General features: G+C 45.7%; 1 protein-coding gene across 2 annotated transcripts in view; it reads right to left on the bottom strand.

The window, feature by feature from the left end:
- LOC146867798 (DPY30 domain-containing protein 1-like) overlaps window positions 1–2,382 on the bottom strand; it is a 148,369-nt gene extending 145,987 nt beyond the window's left edge. Inside the window, exon 1 of one of the 2 annotated variants that reach the window (XM_085608083.1) lies at window positions 2,308–2,382. The gene's annotated coding sequence lies outside the window, so the exon portion shown is untranslated. The remainder of the gene's footprint in view (window positions 1–2,307) is intronic. The other variant, XM_085608094.1, reaches the window with a different exon arrangement.
- Between the last annotated feature and the right edge of the window lie 19,948 nt (window positions 2,383–22,330).

Raw genomic sequence — 22,330 nt, 5'->3', positions numbered from 1 at the left:
GAAAGGCAATCTGCAAATGTGGGCCACTTTTTTTTAGTGTGCCCCGGACGATTTTTTTTATCCCAATCCAACCCTGCTGACCTGCAGTAAACTGCCTGGTGGAAAGGTCTATTTTCAAAACCGCGTTTAGGAAGCAGTCACTTTACCTGAAAGAAAAAGCTCAAGGGTAACACGTCCTCTTTCATCGTATATAGTACTTTAGAAGTTGTCATTTGCTCAAAATAAACTCTAAATTTTCTTGCTTGACACTATCCTATTTTTTTTAAATCTCAACTGATTTTGTGGTTTGGTGCTCAGACCAGACTAGTTCTGCAGTGCTCCGCACCGTCCTATCTGGTTACGTCTATCAGATAGGTCCAGTTCACATAACATTTCTAAAAAGGTATCTTATCATTGGAATGAGGTGTTTTTGAAAAACATGGCGTCAGTTCGGTACTTACATAAACTGGAAAATCCGGACGGGGTGAACCCAAATGCCAATGTCGATAGCTCTGCCAGCCTCTGGCATATGCACGATACTCAACTCAGAAACTGGCAATCGAAGAGGTACCTCAGAAACGGAGAACCAAAATGGACTTTAAAGGAAGACCTTATAATCGAGCTGAGGCGTGCAACGCCCATTGGGTTCAAAGGGCTTCAGCCCCCCTGCCCCCGTTGTGTGTGACAGCCCCGGGCTGAGACAGCTTCATGGGCACACACAAAGCCGCACCCGAGTATTTCACAGGTCTTTAAAAGACCATTTACATGTTAATGATTCTTTGTCGTTTTTTCAACCCTTCTTAGAGCCCCTGCATCACCACACTTCCTACTACTGGAATAATAAGCTCCTCCCCCTCGAAATTTTTCCTTAGCCGCTCCCAAAATTTGGCTCTAGTTGAGCCTCTGATCGAGCTGGTGTGGGGATGCCAGGGGTACTGGGAGTGCATTAGCTTGATTTGCTTAAGTATGTGTGTAACAATAGTCCAAGGAAAAAAAAGAAAACGGACTACCTCCGCGAAGCCCGAAAATAGATAGAGACCCGTTTCAAGGCCCCCTGAAAATAACTGCCGGTGCTCAGACCCGGCCCACTTAAAGCCCTGCTTTTAATATGGAAAAAAGTGGCTTACCGGTGGCGCAAGGGGCTTGTAAATAAGCTCCAATGTCTTTTTAGCGTTTGCTGTTTCCCCCCAGGAATATTAACGCTGGACCATTGGCAGATGTTCCTATTTGCATCTAAAAGGTTATCTCTGCCCTCTCGCTCACTGTCCCTTTAACTGTACAGGGGAAAGACAAAGAGGCTGATTTAATTCTTGGCGGGTGGCCCGTGGGTCCGCCAGAGCAACTGAGTAAATTACTCAGTTGCCCTGGTGGGAGTTTCGCCCACCAGATTTATAAATGACCGCCAGGCAGGCAGGTCGTTTAAAAAAGCATTACAATATACAAGGTGATGGTGGCTATGTCAGAATATTCGCACATCCTAAACTGCACACAAATTTTGGAAATTCAAAGTCATAAATTGTAATGAATAATTAAGTTTAGCAAAGTTGAAGTTGTATTTTGCGTGATTTATTATTTCCACATTTTTTCACATTTCTTGTGTCAAACGTGATATCCAATACAGAAAGGCAGCCGACATATGTTTTGTCACAGAGACTTTTTCAAGGCTGAAATGCATGAGAAAGGCAGTATTCTGACTAAGCGAGCGCCTGTATATTGGATCATTCTCTTTTGCATAATAATATTAGGCAACGCTTTGAATTGGCAGGTTATGTCTGGTACTGAGTACCTGCACTTCTTTAATTTGAAAGGAATAGTACCCACACTTCTTTGCACTGCTGCAGTGGATCTAATGAGAGTAGTTATCAGGAACAAACAAGTGCTCTAAATAGAGAGTTTCTGAGCTTTTATATTTTTCCATTTAAAGCAAGGATATTAGCGGTGTGTAACCACTTCTGGGAATCCACTTCATGTAACGTCACAAAATTTCATGGCGAACAGGACAAGCTAGTTAGCTGCCCCTCATCCCCACCAAGTATTTTTCGGACTTGTGTCCTGGTAATAATAGTAACGCTCGGTCTTACGGCGCTAATTTAGAAACTTCGGAAATGCCATTCGAAGCGCAGTACGGGGGAAAAAACAATGTAATTAGCGTTCCAAATTACTCGGTCCTCTTATGCTTCGGAGTTTTTTTTATCTGATACCCCTTCACTGAGGAAAAGCCGCAAACATTTACGATCGGTGCACCCATACATAACCCCTCTCTTCTCTGTACCACACGCTCTTTTCACGACCTTCCCTTGCCAGGGGTATTGCTCTCAAGTTTCTTACCCTTCTTCTCTCCACCTGCCGCTTCACAGCATATGAAAGTGTACAATCGCCTAGCAACGGACCGGAAAATGTACAATCGCCTAGCAACGGACCGGAAGTCTACAGGTCCCGTGCTGCACTTTTTCTTGCCGGCTTAGAAACTTGAACTTAAAGTAAATCAGTCCGGTCGGTACTAAATTTATCCTAGAAATCAACTTCTGTTGTGAGGCACGGACGGAAAGAAACACCTGCCTGCCGAGCAACGAGAACGAACGATAGGAAAGAGGGATGACGCTCTGGCTGAGAAGTGTGTACCAGTAAAAAACATCTTCTACATCAGTTGTTCTACCTCCTAAAGTAAAACTCGGACACTAAAAATGGATTACATTTTGATTTTTTTTTAATGAATCTGATATTTTAATGAATCTGATATTTCAATTTATGTGTAGAAAAAAGCATACGCGGCGACTATGAATATTACGAGCAAATTTCTAACTTGTATCATAAATTGTATAATTCAAAACACGTAGAACTGTCATCTATTTTTTCAATTGATTTTAAGTCAACAAGCAAGCAACCATTACAAAAATAGTTTCCACATGTTATTAGTCAGCCATAAGAATAATTGATCAGATATTAATGAGAAAGTCAACGCTAATAAATAACTCGTGGAGCCATCCTGGTTTCCTATTAGCATGTACGTTTGCATCAAGGGAAAACAAAACAGCAAATAAAGAGTAATAGAAAATACTAACAAGGAACAAAAGTGTCAAATGCAGAGCTCTCAATTTCTGAAAATTCCTTAGGGTTGAAAATGTTAGCATATTTGATGATTAAAATTTATCAGAGCGGCACTCTTAGGCATCCAAACTGGCTCACCCGTTCAAATGAATGGGCCTGTAGGAGTACTCCCACTATCAGGGCCGGACTGGGAACCAAAAACTGGCCTGGGCAAGTGCTCGGCCGCATCCCCCGGGGGGGTTGGGGGTGCGGCCGAGCTGTTTGCCAGGGCCAGTTCCGGACGATTTTGTTACAGGGCTGATATTGCAGCTATGCTGCAAAAATGTCCCTGTAACAAAAACGCCCCCCCCCTGGGGACCAAAACCGGCCCCCATCCTGGGGGCCCACTGGGGAAACGCCCGGCGCAAACTACGGCCAGTCCGGCCCTGCCCTGCCCACTATGGTTGGAGGGCTTCCAGAAGTCTCTGCTGCTCACTCAAGTTCTGCACAACGGGGGCTCCTGGGGGTGGCATTCAAAGAATCAATAACATGTATTTCTGAGAAGAGAAGCATAGCCTTTTTCAAATTCTTTCCTCTGCTAGTGGCATTAGCGGTTTGGGGCAAGAAATTATCAAACAAAACTGTTATTTTTCATGTTGACAGTAAAACCGTGGTTGACCTGGTAAATAGTCAAAAGGCTAAAGTCAGACTCCTTCTTAAACTTTTACAAAGATTCTTGCTAGGTTGCCAGATGTACAATATAATTGTTAAGGTTAAACACGTACCAGGAACAGATAATAATATAGCAGATGTGTTATTTCGTTCCCAGTGGCTGAGATTCAGTGGTTTGGCGCCCGGAGCAGACCCAGTGAAAACCCAGATTCCACAGGAGGTATGGGAAATTGCAGTAGGTTGGGAAAATAGTAGGGACGACGTTCTTCGGTTCATAATGGCCAACATAGTATAGAATATTTCTGCCACTACAATTGCTGGCAAACTCGCAGGTCTAGCCTTCTATGGTAAGTGCTTTTGGCGCTACGAACCATCAGCGGGAGAACTAGGTAAGAGAATTTTACAAGGTTGGGCAAAAATGAAGAAGCGCTGTCAGTTTGGGAGAAAACCCATATCTTTTAGACTATTAGGCAACATCATTCAAGTTTTACCACAAATTTGCTATTCACAATTTGAATTCTTTTTGTTCAAGTTATGTATGGTTTGGTTATTTATTGGACCCTTCAGGATCTCAGTGTTACTGGGAAGAGCAGAGTTTAAAGGGCTAAAAGTTTCAAACGTGTTGATAACCAGACTGTCTTTACGAATTCTGTTGGAAAAATCAAAGACAGATTAAAAGGGGACAGGAGCTACAGTGGTAGCTGAGCTACCCGCTTTGCCCGGTGAAAGCTTGGTTTGAATTTAGATCAGTAAGTGGTTCTTTGCCCATCTTTATTTTCAAACATCAGGACTGCTCTTCTTTAAAAGCATCACAGATTTGATCAGTTTTAAGAAAAACATTAAGCCTTTTAGGTTATAATCGTAATGATTTCGGTACTCATTCCTTCAGAATAGGTGCTGCTTCAGAGGCAGTAAGCAGAGGTTTCTCTTTGAAGCCCTTAAAAAGTTTGGGCCGATGGTCTCCCAATTGTTGTTTGAAATATGTTAGAGAGCTAGAGGATTTATGATTTTTTTTTCGTTTCTAAAATTTTTCTCTTTTTAGGTAGTCTGTTGAGCCCATCTGCGTCCGTGGCAAACGTCTGGATCATCGGAATTTTTTTATAAAATGGGCAGCAAAGCAAGCCGAAAGAAATCAATATGGACAGAACCTTGGCTTTAGCTTTGACGATATAAATATCGATTGGTGGGGTAAAGGCGGTATGAAATGGGGTCAATTGATGCCATTGTTCGAGGGAGTTATTTTAGGGGGCACGGGGGACCTTCACCGAATGATCAAGGGAGTGATTTAGGGGCAAAAGGGGCACCTTAACTTGAGGCGGGGTGCCTGGAAACGCTTGCACTAAAAATGAAGGAAACAGATATGTGAGTCATGGAAACTAAGCCAAAAGGTTTAACAGATTTATTTAGAAGGTGCAACTTCAAGAAACTTCAAGAAAAAGGCATGAAAATACAAATATAGTGACCTCCCATGAATCAGAAGGCATTTCTACATGGAAGCATTGAACTCGTTTGGAGAGAGACACTTCAGAAAACCTCAAAGACACATTTATAAATGCATTATGAAAAACATAAGTTAAATCAAGGAAAATGTTCTCAGAATGCAAAACACACTTCATCTAAAATACTGAGAATACTCACGTACCTACCTAAAAGAAAACAGCCTTGCAAGTGTAATATAAGCATTAAATTCTCAATAAGAAAACACCAATTTAGAGACAAAAATAGCATACATAGCATATACTGCATATATATTGGCAAGTTAAATTGTATCTTAAAAACAAAAAACAAGAGCTCTTGGGGAGCACCCACACCCGCCTGCCATCTACTAATAGACGGGTGGGGTAGTCCGCCGAGGACTGTGTGAGCTCCCTTTTTATACTGTTTAAGGCTATGAGAAGCGCCTACAGTAACGTCATCTCACGCCACTTCTACCTACGTCACTTAGTGCATGGTTTGCACATTTTATCAGACGTGTTGTTTTCTATCCCACTAAAAATGCGGAACGTAGACTAGGTGAAAGGTTATATTCTGAAGCCAAGCGCTCGTCGTAAATTGCACAGGGCAAGCAGAAAATGTGTAATGCAAAGGAATAAAATATATATATATACCTAGATATATGTGTCTGGGTTGCCACATTCATCACGCCGGTCCAACGGTTGTTGTGGTGGGAACTTCTCTATTCTCATGTACAGACCCAGGATGTGATGTGCTATATGTTTACAGAATAGAGAGACAGTGAACTCTGCGCCAGTGAACTTTGTGCACGGGTAGGGTGGGGGCTCTTTAATTTGGAGCAGGAGGCCTCGCTGAGAGAGGCTGGCTGTAATTCTTGGTCAGACAAGCCTAGAGCCTGCTGTTAAGTACAATGGGTGCAGAGCTCCGGTCAACTTAACAAGAGGCCTACAGATCAGGCTGGCAGGGCCTACGTAGGGGTTCATACTGGCTGAGGGACAAGGATGGCCCAGGGCATTTGCTATATAGTAAAACAGGACCCTCCGGTCAATTTAACACGGGCTACAAATTAGGCTGTCAGGGCAAGGACAAGGGTCTCATACCTCAGGTGTGGACAGAACGGGCCTGGGGTACCTTATGATAAAAAATAGACCCTCTCTCACCATTCTTAAGTGAGCTGCATTTGTCCAGAAAATGTCCAAACATTTTACTTATTCATTTGGGCAAAAGCGATATTGTCCAGCTTTCAGGTCTTGGACTGCAATGAAATCAGATTTAGAATTAATAGTCACATCCTGGCCAAATCAAAACTGATACTGACTGCTTTAGTGCCCAGAAGGGTTTAGAGGGGAGCTGAAAAATTCACAGCTGGAGACAGAGCCAGACGAAAAGTAAACAGAGAACGTCATCGTTTTTGCAATATTAATGGGATAAATTGGCTGGCTCATGTGGATATAACAAAAGATGATTTCCAATTCTTCGGTCCAGATGGGGTCCATCTTTCATTCATAGCGAATGAATTATATCTGCTAAATATTAAAAGGAGGTTATCTGATATGCTGGGTTTGAATACTTGGGGTTAAAAAGGTAGCTGTTTAATGGCAGCTTTTCTCCACACTATTATGTCTGATAGCTGGTGGTAATGTTTGATTTAACTGTTTAAGCGACAGTGTGAACAAAAAAATTCTTCATGTTTCTCAAATTAAAACATTTTGTTCCAAAGTTGTTTTTTTATTTTTTTGCATCTTATTCAAAATAGGACATTGTCTCAAGAAAAGGCACGGGAGGGGGCATGAAAAACGTCTGTTCAGGGTTTTGAGGCAAGCAGGAAGGGTTGGGGCAGTCACAGTAGCTTAGGACAGAGGGAAAACAGATGACCGAGGAATGAGGCAGGAGGTAGGCAGGTGGCGAAACGAAGGGGTTGGGGAGGAGGTTCAATATGTGTAAAGGTTTGTGGGAAATTCATTAGGGGCGGCGGGGGTGTTAGACTTGATTTGTATTAGTTAGGCCTTATCAAATTCATTGTAAAATGATGTAAGCTGCATGCCTGTTCAAGTAAAGCGAACTTTTACTCCATACAGACTTTGCTGTACTCATTGCCTGAAGTAGAGCTGTGAACAAACTAGCATTTAGAGTTCAGGCTTTAGCCTTCTTAGCAGGTTTAACATTTAGGGCCCTATTAGGATGGCAGGCGGACTTCTGTCCGCCTGCCACCCTAGGAGGTGCCGGGACCGGCCGCCAGTGGTGCGGCGGTCCCGCACCGTCAATTAGGATGCCACTGCCACTGTGGCTGTCGCATCCCGCATTCACAAGATTGTGGCGGGCGCCACTATGTTGTGAATGGACGTTGTGTATTGGCATGCACAATGTGACAAGCACCACACGGTGCCTGCCACCTTGTCCATGCCAATGTTGTGGGTACCATAGGTACCCCCCAAGTGCACCCCCGCACCTCCCTGAGGGCCCGCAACGGGCTCCCTTAGCAAATGCTAAACAATAGGGCAACCCATTCAACCCCAAGGAATTGGGTATAGTATATGAACACAATAATAATCCTTGAGGATTTTTTCACTGCTATTAATTACTTGAACAGTCACCGTGGTGAACTTGATTTATCAGAAAACTCAGATATAAACAACAGAATACAAAAAAGACATAGTTCATTCTTTTGTATTGTTTTTTATCTGAAATTAATTTTTTTCTAGAATATTTCCTTGATTTCATGCACAAACGTGCGTAATCTACAAAACAAATTTGAACATTGGCAACACAAACTACTGTTTAAATGAGAAACCTCAGCAGTAGTGATTGACACTTTTCTTCTTAGATATGTACCATCCACAGTTGGTCATATAACACAAACCATTGGTTTAGATAATAATGCGTATAAACATTAAATGGCTTTTCCTTGTATCAAAACAGTGTCAGAGCGTCGACGTTTCGGTCTCCTTATCTGCAAGATTATTCCTCGAGACCATCATCAGGACAAAAGTTGCACCATGTATTTCCTTATTCTAATTCTCAATCCCGTTCTCCTGTCTCGTATTTCATAGAAACATAAGAAGCAGCCGCTTACATCTGTGTTTCTATACTTTCGTTACACACCAGGTCAACTTCTCTGGTTCAACTCGCCAACACAAGTCCGAGCAAATACCGCATGCCTTTCCATGGCGGAGTCTCTGCCATGGAAAGGCATGAAATATGCCACATTCTAATATGGATAGCGGTGACCATATTCAGCCCCTTTTCCGCCCGGTCAGGAATCCGACCAGCGGAAAATCTGCGGATGGGCTTTCCATCCGCCGCGGTGCCTCTCGCCATAGTAATATGGCAAGGGGTGATACGGGGCAATCCGGCGGGCGGACCGCCACCGCCGGGCCAGCGGTGGTCACCGCCCGCCATCCTAATGGGGCCCTATGTCTTCAAATACCGAGAGCTCAACCCAACTCAAAATGTGTGACTGTCAATCAGTAAGACTTGAGATCTCTGCAAGTCTGAGCAGAGGTTTATTACTTATCAGGAATTATTCTCTCTTCGAAGTAGTGGTAAAGGTTTATGTTTAGTATCAAAATAATGCCGGGTTGCATGCACTGTTCTTGTTTTGTTAATTAAGTGGGTCCCATGTTTTAGATGTGTTAACATGTTCTTATGCATTATGTAATTATTTCTGCCCCTGCTTTTTAATAGTTTCTTTGGGCATTAAATTGCTTTTCAGGGGAATTCTTATGTCCTGGTGAGCAGTGTTGTACTCTAGTAGCTAGTGATCTTGTAGTTTAGATATAGTATTGTTAGGAGGTCATTCCAATTCTGTACATCCCTTTACATAGCATAATGACTTGTGGCCGGATCTTTATGATTGTGTTTTCTTCGTCTGCCCATCTTGCAAATCTGATAACAATAGTGTCTGATTGAGATCTAGTGCAACTTTCAGTGTACAGCTGTTTGGCACTTGGCTAGTATCAAGGCAGATCTATTGATCATGAATTTTTAAATATTACAAGTAACGTGTTAAATGTTAATGTATACGTACATTGGTTGTTTTCCACTCCCATTTGTATTGTCCAGTAAAACCCTGATAGTGTGCTGAGCGAATTTTCAAAACTAAATGCCTGTACCGCCCCACAACATAGAAGTAGGATAAAAAGTTGACATCGTCCTCAGACACAGGACTACTGTGGCAGAAAAGATCACCCTAAAAGGACTACACTACATGACCATAGAATTCTGAGGTGAATTAGACATAATAAAGCCAACAAATATTGCCCTTTGGCTTTGCCAATAGTTTTTGCCAATGCTTTTCAGTGACAGCAAAAAAAAGAAAAACAATATTATTGTCTATGCTGAATATCAATGATGGCATGGGGTTAAGGGTAAGAAGGGGGGAGCTGTGCACAGGGGAGATGGGGAGAGAGCAAGAAAACACATACACTCCCATGGAAGGCTAAAAGCAAAGGAAAAACGTTTTTACTTGAATGTAAGTATTGGAAGAATTGAAGCCATTTATCTAAAATGATGATAAAGAAATTATTCTCTAGGACAGGGACAGACACACGATGAGAAAGGAAGTGTATCGAGTACGAAACAAGCCTATGAGGCTGACAAGGAATCCAACCACTGATAAGCAGTTGGTCTGACTCAAAGCCCACTTGAAGTATTGGTGTTGTTTTACACAGTAAGTCTTTTGACATCAGACCGCTAAAGAGTTCTAAAAAGTCTAGTATGTTAAAGGCAGCACACCTTGTTTCATTTCACAAGGTTTTGGAAGGCCAAGGAAAAAGATATCGGGATATTCAATGCCACACATTTGTCTCTCATTTAGTATGACTTGGTTGCCTTCCTGGACAAGTAGTTCTGTTTTAATAGCGCTAAAAAACAAACTTCAAATGTCAGGAAGGGAAATATAAAACTAGGACTGGCTAAGCTTTAATTAGTATTTCATCAAGGTGGAGGAAAAGATGACAAATGCACAAAAAGTTTCAAAGAATTTGCATTCCCCACGGATGGAACCCAAAAGAATGTTTAAAGCATAATTTTAGACTTAACAGACTTTACAATTGTACCACCCTTTATTAAAAGCTGGTTGATTAAATTAACCCTCCTCCTCCACGATGGTGTGTTTGAAGTTCAGTGAAAGGCCAGCGAGTTTGGCCTTTGGCTGACAGTGTCCTTGAACACAGATACAACTCTGTAATATATCCTGTGCTCTAAAGATGAAGTGAGGAGAGGCAACGTAGCAGGAACCGTCTTAAGACAATTAAGTACTTCTGTCCATGGAGTGCTGTATGTAACAAATAAAGGAAATGTGAGCATGCTAAACATTTTCACTAATGTAGAAGTTTTTGCGAGTTTAAAGTTATTTTTGCATAGTTAACAATGTGCAGAAGAGTAATGTACAGTTGTGCATTTATATGATGTTATTGCCATTGAAAATATTTTGTAATGGCCTGTTAAAGAGTATATTTTCCACAGTTAGGCCTCAACGCGTTCTTGTTCAAAATGGATGTCTCACTATGTTAGTTCACTGTGTATTATTTCTGCTGCACATTGTCAACGAAGTCACCTTTGTTTATTTCAGAAGATGCTGTTTTCTCTAGCATGGGATCAGTAATGTTTAATTTCTAAAGGTTTCTCCTGCCTGCTTGCTGTATTGGTTCATTCACAATAGTTCACAGTTGTTTTGTAACTAGTTTGTTCTGACATCTCTGGATGACATTAGCCTGGAGGGGAATGAACCAGTATTCATGTAGTGGGATACCGCTTAGATGGTAAGGTTTTACAATGCTCTATAATTCAATGTTCTGAATTGTTGGAATTGCAGTTCTTTTGCTCACACCATGATGAATCTGCACTTTCCATCCTGTTCAATGAGAACATTTCCTCCCCAAAACTTCAAATTTGAGTGTGAACCAGACCTTCTATTTTTTTTATTGATTTTCCACCAACAATCACATATGCAGCATCATTAACACAGCTTCGTTTCCAATATTTTTTTAATCCTCACTGCTTCCCCCGGTCCCCTCCGTCCCCCTCCCTCTGCCCCTACCACCAGTGCGCCTATGAAACCTTTACTTTATGACCAATTATATGCTTCCATTGCTAGTACGGGGCCACCATTAAAAAGTGTTTCTATAGCACTAGGGGCTTTAAGGCGAAAGAGAACTGCTGCATCGGGCGGGGCGTATCGGCATGGTCCTCTCATAGAATCCATAAAAGTCGTCGCACGTTGGTCGCAGTGGTTCTCTTTGGGATGACCCCACCTGGTCGCTATGGACCAGGTGAGTCATATAGGGAAGAAGCCGGGTCGCAAGAATCCTGCTTAAAATCTTGTAGTCTGTCGTCAACATGGACAACGGACGATATGCTGATCTAGACAGCGAGTCCCTCCCTGGTTTCGGTAGTGGAATAATGATAGCCTCTCGAGTAGAGGCAGGCAATCTCTCTAATTCCCTGGCCTCTCGATATACCGCCCGAAGCCTGGGAGACAGGTCGTCAACATACGCCGAGTAAAATTCTATCGGCAAACCATCTACTCCCGGGGTTTTATTGCGCGCCATACATTTTATCGCACTACGTATTTCTCCTTCCGTGATCTCCTGTCCCAGCAGCTCCCTCTGGTCCTCCGCGATGTGTGGCAGTCGTACCTGAGCCAGAAACTCAGTCAACCCGTCATTCGTACCCTGTAGTTTACTTTCATAGAGTTCCGCATAGTATGCCCTAAACATCTCATTAATCCCTCGTTGGGTATATTCTGGCACCCCTGTTGAGGTGGTCAAGGCCAGGATGGGCGTGCCCCTCGGAACTGGGTTCGCCAGCCACGCTAGTAGAGAGCCCGCCTTATCTCTCTCCGCATGTGCCCGCACTAAATCTCTCCTTATGATCAAAGCAGTGTAGCCGCTTCACCTGCCCTGCCACCTCCTCTCATGCAGCCATAACCTCCTCCCGCATCCCTGGATTCGCCGGGTGGGTTTTCTCCGCCTGGCGCAGCCGCTGTTCCTCCCTTTCTATGTCCCGCAGAAGCGTCTTCCGTGTTCCTGTCATGTTAGCGATACATTGGCCCCTTATCACCACTTTAAACGCATCCCATTCTAGACCCAGGTTCGTTGCCGTCCCCACATTCTCTCGAAAATAATGATCTATCCCCTCCCGGACCACAGCGCGAAACACAGCGTCCTCCAGTGCTTCCGGGCGTAAGCGCCAAGTGGGGACAGCGGGCCGTTCTCGGGACCACTGCAATGTCAGAAGCAGTGGGTTATGATCTGATATTGTCTTAGCCAGATACTCACTGCTGTGGACCAATGCATGAACATCCGGGGAACATAATACTGCGTCCAGCCTCACATGTAAATCATGCAGGGAAGAATAGTATGATAGTCTCGCTCTCCTATATGCTGCGCACGCCATGTATCAATCAGCTCCCACTCGGTTTGCCAATCCCTTCTAAGTTTCGAAAGCTTGTGGACAGGTGCTTGAGGCAGTGGTGGGTGCGATCTATCCAACTCAGTATCTGTAACAGAATTGGAATCTCCCCCCAATAACACCGAACCTGTCAGGAAGGACGCCAGTTTCCCTGACAGTTTAGCAACATAGGATTTCTGTTCCACATTAGGGGCATACACACTGCACAACGTAACTTCCCTCCCATCCAATCTTCCCATGACAGCCACATACCTCCCCTCGGGTTCAACTAGGTGCCGGGTCGGTTGAAATGGAACCCCCGCCCGCACCCAAACCAGGGCACCCCTGGCGAAAGCAGAGTACATTGTATTAAAAAGCTGCCCTCCCCAGCGGCGCTGTAACGCCTGACCTTCGCTTCGATCCATATGGGTTTTCTGGAGATAAGCTATCTGCACCCCTCGACGCACCAGGTAAGCATGAACCCTATGGCGTCTCAGCATCGTATGCATCCCCCGTACATTCCACGTAATACATTTCAACTCAAGTAACGGTCTCATTATGCAACCTGTTCTCATATCGCAACTGCACTCTCTGTGCTGGCGCACTGGTGGTATGAACTACCCCTGAAAACAAAAACACAACAACACTCCAAACCCCTCTAACACCCCTCCCCAGAACAGGCTCTAAACAGCTAGTACCCATCCAAACAACCCACTCATAGTCCCTCTGGTAACTACCAGAGAGTCGCCCTAAAAGCGAAACGAAGGGTGGGGGAGCCCAACTCCAAGAAGATCCGGTCCGCTGCGCCTTCGAATCCCAGTGCCAAACCCCGCTATAAAGGAACCCCCAACCCCCCCAAGGCGGGGCCCCCCCGGAAAGCGGGAACCCACACATCCCAATCAAACCTCCATTAGGCCTAGTAAATCAGTTAATGTCTCCCCGTAGCTCCCCCCAAAATCACCACCACTAGGATTAATCAACCCGCCTTACTATCCATGGCAAAAATTCAGGCATCCACAATCTCATCCGCCGTCCCCGGAGTGATGTGCGGCATAACAACACTCCCCACCTCTGTGCCATCCAAATCAGTCCCAGACGACCCCTCCTCAGAATTCGTCAGTCTCAGCAGCGCAGTGGCGCTGGCCCGGGAGATCTCTATCACGGCTTGCAGCACCGCTGATCTCTCACTCTCCGTTTGAGTAGTGGTGGGTTTCTGTGCTTCACGCCGTCTTCTCCTGGAGCGCTGTCTTCGGTGCGGTCGTAGGGTCTCCGCCATCCATCCCCCAGTGCGTCCCGCAGCATTCGCACCTGCGCGATAGGATTCCAACCAAATCCAGGCCTCATCAGGGTTATTATGAAAGCTCGTTGTGCCATCCAAGGATATCCGCAGCCGTGCCGGGAACATCAGGGAGTATTGAATGCCTTCGTCCCGGAGGGCCTTCTTGACCGCCAGGAACGAGGCGCGCTGGCGCTGCACTTCAAAAGTATAATCCGGGAATAGCGATACATTGCTATTGTCCACTTTATATGGGCCACCCGTGCATGCTTTATTCAACAGGAAGTCTCTGTCCTTATAATGGAGCAATCGGGCCACCACAGGTCTAGGCGGTCTCCCAGGGGCCAGTGGGCGGGCAGGGACCCTGTGCGCTCACTCCAGTGTATAGAACGGGGTCAAGCCCTCCGGTGCAACCTCAGTGCGCAGCCACCGCTCCAGATAGTCTACCATATTATCTCCCTCGACTCCTTCCGGCAGGCCCACCACCCGTACGTTATTCCGCCTATTACGTCCTTCGGCGTCTTCAGCCCTCTTCTCTAGCACTTGAAGCCTGCGAGTTACATCACTCATTTGAACATCCAATGCTTTCTGCGATGGTTCCAAGCCCTCCAGCTTAGTCACGGCTTGCTTCACTCGGTCTACCAGCTTTGCATGGTCAGCCCGCAGGAGCCCTAGTCCCAGCGACACTTGAGCAATATCCTGTTGAAGCGCTTCTTTCGTTTCCGTGATCGCTCGGAGGATCCGATCCACCTGCTGCTGCCCCAGCGCCTCCGGTTGCGGATCCGCTACGACTTGTTTTTTCTGCTCCACTGGGGCACTATCCGGCTCCGGGTGTACCCCTCCCTGCCGGCCGCCACACGGTTTCCCCATGGCAGCAAGTCGATCAGTACCCCCACTCCAGTGACCTCCTTCCACTCCTCCTGCGCTTCAACTACGCTGACCCCTTTAGCTGTCCAAACCGCAGACACGGCTCGCCTCTAGCCTCGGCGGCCAACGCACTGCCGGAAGTGCCGTCTACACCCTCCGTGCTCTCGGGGTCCCCACAGCGAAGAGTACGTTCCAGTGGGACATGCAGTTCGCAATCTCCAGTGCTCCAGTCCCTTCAGCGCCTCTATAGCCCTGGTCGCATTGCTCAAGCCACAGATAATCCAGCATGCCTGTGAGCGGTGCCCTCGCACAGCCATTCAGTACTCATGGCGAGCCCACTTCCAGAAAACTGCTATGGCCCCATTCCGCCCCGCAGGGTGCTCAGCCCTCCAAGTCTGCAATTCTGTGGCCTCCACAGCAGCCCCCGGCTCCTGCCACCAGCGCGCTAACTCCAGGGCCCAAAACGGCCTCACCACCGCACATCCTCCCCGGTGGGTCCCCTGGCTCCACTCCACTGTAGGTCAACGGGCATATCCCCATTGGGCCAACCAGTTTCCCTCAGTCCCACAGCCAGGGAGTCCAAACACTCTGCTTGGGCTCCCTCTCCTCTCCGGGATGCAGCACAGCGTAGAGCCACTTCACAGGCAATCCTCCGACTCCCCAAAGTTAGTTAAGGGCCAAGCTCCCCCCCTCCAATGGCGCCGCAGTGTCTCAATAGTATATGGCAGTTGCCGTCATCATATCTCCCAATCAGGCCTCTCTGCAGGATTTCAATGAGCAACACACACTGCTGAGGGGAGCTCACCTCTCTATATGCCTCCTACCTGCAGGCGGTGAACAATCAGAGCTGGCAGCGCCACAAACGAGGGTCAATTCAAAAGAGGTGCGCACGCCAGGTCACAATCACTCTCGGGGCGGCGTCCAACGGGAGCAGGTCACAGCGGCGCTACTGGCGCTGGGGCATCCCCCGTGACCCGGCGGCAGGATCGCACAGCCGTCTCCGCGATACCTCCAACACCGCTTCCCTCTGCGCCGCAGCCGGGCACCTCGCAGAGCACGCTAGCTCACAATCACCCCCGGAGCGGCGTCCAATGGCAGCAGTTCACAGCGGCGCCACGGGTGCTCGGCGGCAGGATCGCACATCCGTCTCCACGATGCCTCCACCACCACTTCCCTCTGCGCTGCAGCCGGGCACCTCGCAGAGCACGCTAGCTCACAATCACCCCTAGAGCAGCGTCCAATGGCAGCAGTTCACAGCGGCGCCACCGGCGCTCGGCGGCAGGATCTCACAGCCGTCTCCGCGATGCCTCCACCACCGCTTCCCTCTGCGCTGCAGCCGGGCACCTCGCAGAGCACGCTAGTTCACCATCACCCCCGGAGCGGCGTCCAATGGCAGCAGTTCACAGCGACGCCACCGGTGCTCCCGCGATCCGGCGTCAGGACTGCACAGCCGTCTCCGCGACGCCACCACCACCGCTCCCCTCTGCGCTGCAGCCGGGCGCCTCTTAGAGCAGCTGCGCGCCGACCCTGTGCGCTTCGCCACACGTCTCAATATAATAGATAGGAATACAAGGGAGCCCACCGCAGAGGTCCGGTCAGCGGCGCTCTCAGGAAGTCTCTTGCGGGTCAGCTCGGAGCTCAGGCCGCCATTTTGTCATGCCTCAAGCGGACCCCCTCCGCATCGGAGCTCACGTAGATCAGCCAGGGGCACCGGAATCCTCTCTTGCACTCGGCGGTGACTCCCACCTCCAGGAGGGCTCCCCCGCCAGGGTCTCCGGTCCAATAAACCGGTGCTCGATATAGGATAATTGGCGAGGTCGGCGCGGAGCTCTCAGCTCACGCGACCGTCCTCATCGGAGTCTAAGCCATGCCCCCCTGAACCAGAACTTCTATGTTGACTTTATAATGCTACACGGGATGCTGTATGATTTCTTACTGATTTTACTGCTCCTTTGGGACTTATAATATATTTGATTTAGTTTATTTTCCATATTGACCTATTACCAAGAGCCTTTGTGGCAAAGACTTTATGCATCTGCACTTTACAATTTCTTTATTGTAGCTTTTAAATTTAGTAATAAATTGTTATAATTTTTCTAATTCCACCCTTGAACTCAATTATTGAGTCTGTCTTTACTCAAATTGACTTTATTCTGATGTGTTGATTTACACCTTATATTAAGACACATTGACTCATATAATTGAGGTTTAAAACCATCCCTGATCAGCCTACTCATGGGTTTGCTATTTAGGTGTGTCTAGGGGTATACGAATTTTAGGGTACCCTTCCCCTCCAGTAATTAGATTAAGTAAAAGTGTCTGTACACTGGTATGGACTCTGAAAAACCAGACTGTCTGTGGAAATTCAGGATGTCTCATCACCATGACTTATAGTCACACAGGACTGCCTTCATATCAAACTTTATTAATTATATGCAAGGCATCATAGAAGAATACATGGATGATTGTTAAGTTGTTTTCAGGCGAGGGAGTGAACACTCTGCTTGGCAGGCCATGTAATTACACTGCACTTCCGACACCCATGCTTTGAGTGCTCACTAGAATTCTGTGTTGTCACCGGTGCATCAGAAAAGCACAAATCACAGCAACACTATATCTCCCCTTTCTTAGCCTGCTACCAATGACAACCAGTTCCCGCTGTGACCTGTCTCGCAAGGGTCTGATGTTACTTTACATGCCAGCCCTTCTGATTTTGTCAAGGGACTCCTGATTTTATTCCCTGGAAAAAATAACATTTCAGCTTTTTCCTGCTTACAACATCCCTCCTGCAAATGCAAGTTTAGGAAAACATTAAGTCCACCTATTTCCCCAACTCTCCCTCTTAAGTGCTTCAAAATGTTAGGGTGGTTCTGACTGTGAAGAACGGGCAGTGATTCACCGTCACTGCCTCTGGGAAACATGTGAAAGGATGCGAGGTTGGGAGATGAAGTTGAAACAAGAGAACTGGAGCTTGGAGCGGAAAGGATGATGGGTGGACAGTCTTGCAAAGATGGTTCTTCTTTAGGCATAGTCTCTTCTTGTGATGATACCACCACCTGCACTCTGTTCGTAAAGAGGGGGGAAGGCCTTAGTGAGCACAGAGCAGCTGAATACAAATTGACTGTTTTTTTGTTAAGTTTCTGGACAGGGAAATCACTTTGAGGGGTGTAGATTTACTATTCATAACTCTACACCTCCTTATATTGACGATTTGTAAATATTGTCAAGGTAAATAGATGTGGAGCTAATGATGAGATATTGGTAGTTGATATTCTGGAGTGAACATTTTTGTAGGACGATATCTTTGACCTCTAAATATTGACATTCAGTGTGTGGGAGAAGCATCTTGTAATGCTGTGGCTCTCCCTTCGCACCATGAGCATAGACCCGTTCATGTGTATTATAGTGATAGGGTGACAATCAAATATTGAGTGGTTTTTATGAATGTCTTTCGATTTTCTAAGAATTATGTCCCATAGGCACACATGAGGTGATTTAACTTTACTCCTGTCTGCATACAGCTTCATATGACTTCATTTGTCATCTTGTTGCTGCATCTCCTTCCAATCTGGCTGGCAGTCGCACATGTCATGAGGGATAGGAGTGTGAATCTTTCTCCCAAACAGCAACTCAGCAGAGAACCTTCCTGTAGTGCCATGTAGAGTATCGCCATAGAAACAGCCGCAGCACCTTTAATGCTAGATTCTTGGTCAGCTTAGCAATTTGCAGGGCTTTCTTCATAATGATCTTGAATCGCTCAACGATATAATTTGCCGGTGCCACCAGGGTGTGATCTTCTAATGCTGGAAACCCATATAGTCAGTAAACTCTTTAAATTATTTTCCTATAGACAGATTTGATGATCTTTGGTACACCGTACACAGAGAAAGCACTGCTGAGTGTTGACAACCTCAGCAGCTGTACTTGTATCAGCATGACCTCAGGAAGTTGGAAGTACTCATCATCATCAGTAAGTGCTTACCCAATGTGGTCTTGGAAATTGATAGCTGCATCTTTTCGTATGCCCTCTGGCATGGAAATATCTGAAGCAGCTCAGAAGCACTGTTGATTCCTAACCCTTCCCATATTTAATAGTTTTCAAGCATTCATGCTACCAACTGATCTACAAAAAATAGATATTACTTATTACATAACAATCTTTTCATGGCTAAGATTCACCTGTGATCTTCACATGCACATTGAAATACTGTCATTTTGTAAGGTTTTTTTAATGATTAAGAGGCATATTTGTATCATGCAGTGCAGCAAGCCACCTTGCTGTGCTGTGTGACAGGGAAAGGGCAGGAATGCGCCATATTTAACATTATACGGTAGATTCCTGTCTTTTCCTTGTACTGGTGCACAATGTGCTGCCTTGCGTCAACGGAGGCACTCTTGCGCCATGGTGCAAGGGTGCCTGCGTTGTAAGCAGGAATGGTTTTGTGTATGAAGGGACACCTTCCTGCACAAAAACAATCCCCTGAGGCATTTTCCTGTTTCTATGTGTGCTGCAGAATCTCCTTGTCACGCCTCCCCCGGGTTGCGTAGTATTTTGATATATTCCCAGGTCTACCAGTAATGGTAAATCTGGGAATGCACCGCATTCCAAGGGTGGATGTGTGGGAACACCCACGCGCCACCCATGGAAAGCCTCCTTGGGGCAGAGTAACGTAACACTGCAATTTGCGCTGCATTGCTTTACTCCAGATGTATCAAGCCACTCAGGGCCACGCAAGGTAGCCTTGCGTGGCTTGATAAATCTAACTTAAGAGTTGCATCGCTCTTGCACCCCGTTGTGTGGCATAAGGGTGACGCAACTCTTTAAGAAACTTGGCCTCAAACGTGCACTCCACAAATACAACCCCTTTCATGTTGTGCCAGCTCACCATGTACATTATGTAAGCTTTCAGTTATTTAAGAATATACTGTTTATGAGCTTTATGGTGCTTTCAACATCCCCCCATCTATGCATTTCAATGTGTGGTGTTACTGCAGTGAGATTGAGGTTTTTCTGCTTGGCTTGAAGACTGTCATTATAACTTACTACTTCATAAAGCATTTGTTTTACTAGGCAGTATTCTGGAATATCGAGTATGGAAATTGTGATACCTTAATATCCAGCAGGGGCCCGTCCATATGGGCTGAGGGGCAACGCCCCCACCTTTTTCCAGGCAAGAAGAGTGTCTGTCAGGTTGAACAAAGGTCAGCCTGCCAGACACTCTTCTTGTTGAAGTCAGGCAGCCAGGAGCTAGACATGCGCTAAATGTGCATGCTCCTGGCGAGCTCTTCAGCCTAGCAAAAGTGCCTTGAGGCCCTCCCCCTTGTTATGAGGGGGAGCGTCACGGATTGCCTTGGACCTGGGCGCTTCAGTTTAAAGCCCTGAAGTACCCAGGGCTAAGAATCAATCAATGACACCTTGTCTCAGAGAGGGTGGGGTCAGCAGTCTCACCTACCTCTCAGAGTGGGGTGAGGTCAGCAGTCTCACTGACCTCATCCCACTCTGTGACAAGTGAGGAACTGCTGCCTTCCTTATTGGCTGACCTAAGGTCAGTCAGTGAGGGAAGGCAGCAGCCCCAACCCTCCTGGGACCTCCGAGACTTCCCTCTCAGAGAGCTGCAGTTAAGGTAAGTTTTATGTGTTTTTAATGTTTGGTGCGTGCATGTGTCTATGTATGAATGTGTGTGTATTTGTGAGTTAGTGTTGTGAATGGGTGTATGTGCATGTGGGAATGCATGGGTGTGAGTGAGTGTGTATGTGTCCCCCTCGCTCCATCCCTGGTAAAATTACCGGCCGCCACTGTTAATATTGTAGAAAAAATATCAAGGATCAAAATATCAAAAAGTAAGTACACTGAGGGAAGTATAGTTTTACTATTCTTATTTACACATCTGTGTACCTTGGCAATAAGTATACCATGAAGGAACATAGATATGGAGCTAGGTATAGCAAATTTGTACATACCTACATGTTGATAATTTTATCCTATATATGTTGGCTGCAGTATTAAGGTATCACAATATTCTCTACTTAATATTCCAGACTACAGGCTGGAATTTTAAGCGCTGTGTCTTGTCTATCAGGATGAGCATAATGGAGTTAAAGACGCTTGTTGTGATGGTTCTCTCTGAACCCAGCACAACAATGAGCTGTAATGCTTCATGTTTGTGCCACTGCGATGCTAAATAGAGCTCCACTTTGAATTTCTTCCAGATGCTTCCCAGTTACTTTTTGTGTCTCATTAGTTTTATGATTGCATTACCTACGTTCTGCTGGGTGTGCAATATTATAGTGCATTTTTCTTCTGCTTTGTTTCATCGTGGGCCGTGCATGTGGCAAAGTGCAGTCAGAAGTGCCTAGAATGTGATTTAGTGAGTAACCAACTGTACTGCCCAAAGGCTCGTTCCATTACCAGTGGTTTGTTCTCCATGTTTGGTGCAGAGTAGCAATCAGCTGAGGAAGCCCGAAGGAGCATCTTCTTGCCAATCCACGGAGATCTTTACCGCAAGACCCCGGGATGAAAGCGACGGTGTCCCATTAGTCCTAAGTATAATACAAAACACAATGGTCCTAGACCTTTTTTTTGGAAAAGCAAAACTTAGTTCTTTATTTAAATATAGTTTTATAATAATTCACCCGAGCATTAATAGGTATCCAGTACCAACTCGAAATACTCAATATCTTGTTCAACTATGAAACTCAAAAGGAGTGCAAGAACCCATACTTTTGATCACCTCGCAATTTTATTTTGTCAATGGTATATCATTCAAAAGCACATTTATCAAGATACTAGACATACATCATTAAATATAAAGTTGCTCCAGATGGAACGTGCAGTAAGGAAAAGTGCTCAAGTGTAAAGAACTGTGCAAAAGTACTCAAAAGTAGTGACATAGAATAAAGAAGGAGATTGATATTACTGAAACAAATAGATCGGTTATAATTCACCGTCCTACTGAGCCTGGCCACATTCACAATACACAATCAATTAATTATACTTTTTCGGTTGTGCAAAAAACAAATTCTTGCGTAGCACGTCATTAGAAAAAGAATATAAGGTCCAGGCTAAATTGAAAAGGGCGTCGACGTTTCGACCCGACTTTTGGCCACAAGGGTAATTCAAGCCTCGTTTGTCATGAATGAATGTAATCCCTATAAGAACTGTATAGCCCTGTGGCGTCGCTATATAGACGACGTTTTAATCATCTGGGAGGGGGATGAAGGTCAACTTAAGTCCTTTCATACATGGCTCAATGCATGTTCCATTGATATTCAGTTCACGCTTGAGTGTAACAGGAATCGAATCAATTTTCTTGATATTCTGATTAAAGCTGAGTCAGATAAATTGCACACTACCCTATATAGAAAGAGTAGTGATCGTAACACACTCTTGAAATATACGAGCCACCACCCCCGCAACCTCAGGGATAATTTGCCGTTTGGCCAATTTCTGAGGCTGCGGAGGAATTGCTCAAGGAAAGAAGATTATTTTGAAGAATCGTCTGCCCTCCTTACTAGACTCAGCGAAAGGGGTTATCCAATCAGACTCTTGAAGAAAGCACGAAAGCATGCCTGGCATAATCACAGGGAATGTCTATTGATCCCGAGAACAAAGGCTAATACCATAGAGGAAAGGATTGTATGTGTTACTACGTTTAACACAAA

The sequence above is a fragment of the Triturus cristatus genome, chromosome 1_2 (assembly GCF_964204655.1).
Source record: "Triturus cristatus chromosome 1_2, aTriCri1.1, whole genome shotgun sequence".
NCBI classification, from domain to species: Eukaryota; Metazoa; Chordata; class Amphibia; order Caudata; family Salamandridae; genus Triturus; species Triturus cristatus.
The sequence above is the reverse complement of the archived record's forward strand: the minus strand, read 5'-3'. Positions and strand labels throughout refer to the sequence as shown.